This window comes from Lygodium microphyllum, chromosome 24, assembly GCF_053477565.2.
Source record: "Lygodium microphyllum isolate KBCC chromosome 24, Lygodium_microphyllum_v1.1.10, whole genome shotgun sequence".
Taxonomy (NCBI): domain Eukaryota; kingdom Viridiplantae; phylum Streptophyta; class Polypodiopsida; order Schizaeales; family Lygodiaceae; genus Lygodium; species Lygodium microphyllum.
The window spans coordinates 44,940,972-44,942,796 of NC_141158.1; positions in this window are offsets into that span (position 1 = coordinate 44,940,972).

Consider the following 1,825-nt stretch of genomic DNA (forward strand, 5'->3'; position numbering starts at 1 on the left):
AACACTCCCCCTCAAGCTCAAGACAGCATATGTACTCCAAGTAGCTGTCTAAAACCACAGAACTTATCTTTACCCAGAGACTTGGTAAAGATATCTGCTACCTGCTCATCAGTCCTCACATGCATAAGATCAACCTTTCCTGCAAGGACCATCTCACGAATAAAGTGGTAGTGTACCTCTATGTGTTTTGTCCTGGCATGGTAAACTGGATTCATGGCCAGGAGTACACTACTCAGATTATCACATAACAGTTTCACTGGAGCATCAACCTGAATATCCAAGTCAGCCATAAGCTTGAGCAGCCAAGCAATCTCACATGCTGCCAATGCAGCCCCCCTGTACTCTGCCTCAGTACTAGATAAAGCAACCGTAGGCTGCTTCTTGCTGCTCCAACTGATCATGCCGCTACCAAAGCCAAAGGCATAGCCACTGGTAGATCGTCTGTCAGTTGAGCATCCTGCCCAATCTGCATCTGTGTATCCAATCAGTATCAAGGGCTTATCTCTGACATAGAACAGCCCATAGTCTACAGTGGACTTAACATACCTCATGATGCGTCTAACTGCATCCAAGTGCGGCTTTCTCGGCTTTTGCATAAACTGGCTTATCAGCCCTACTGCATAGCTCAAGTCAGGCCTAGTGATGGTTAAGTAAATCAGACTGCCGACCATCTGCCTGTACATAGTCACATCTTCTACTTCAGCCCCAGTGTTCATGTCTAGCTTTACATTCTGGTCCAGAGGTGTATCCAGTGGTTTGCATTCAGCCATGCCATACTTCTTAAGCATTTCCATGGCATAGTGCTTCTGCATCAGCCATAAGCCATTTTCAGCTGGTACGACCTCAATACCCAAGAAATACTTCAGATCTCCCAGATCTTTCATGTCAAATTCAGATTTCAGCATCTTCATAGCATGCTGAATTCCCATGTCATCATTTCCAGTGATTATCAGGTCATCAACATATATGACCAGCACTACCAAGCCACTGTCAGTCTTCTTTGTAAACAGGCTGTGATCAGCCCTGCCAACAACAAATCCAAGACTCTGCAAGTAACTGCTGATCCTAGCATGCCAGGCTCTCGGAGCCTGCTTCAGCCCATACAGTGTCTTTTTCAGCCTGCACACATAATGCTGAAAATCAGGGTGCTCATACCCTTCCGGCTGAACCATGTATACATCCTCTGTTAAATCACCATTGAGGAATGCATTCTTAACATCCATCTGCTACAATTTCCAGCCTTTTTCAGCAGCCAAGGCAATAACAGTTCGTATGGTTGCCATTTTTGCAACCGGACTGAATGTTTCATCATAATCCAAGCCATACTGCTGAGCATATCCTTTAGCGACCAGCCTTGCTTTGTACCTTTCTACACTGCCATCAGACTTACATTTGATTTTATAAACCCATTTGCAGCCAACAGGCTTTTTCCCTTCAGGCAGTGGTACCAAATCCCAAGTCTGATTTTCAGCCAAGGCTTTCATCTCTTCATCCATTAGCCATGCACCAGTTTTCATCCTTTGTTGCTTCAGCATAAGTACCTGGTTCTTTGATCTCCATCACTTTTGTCATGTATGCATAATGCTTTGCAGAATAACCAGAGTATGTCAACCTGTCAACAGGGTATCTGACCCTCTGCGATCGTCTAGGCTGTGGTGCACTACTCGATTCACCTCTCTCATGAGGCGGAATGTACCTGTTCTGCCTCGTGCCAGGCGTATAGACAGTCGGAATACCAAGTTCGCTGTCTAAAGTATCACTAGATTCATAGCCCGAAGTCATTCTGCCAGGTGTCATCATACCATCCTCACTAACTTTCTCTTTT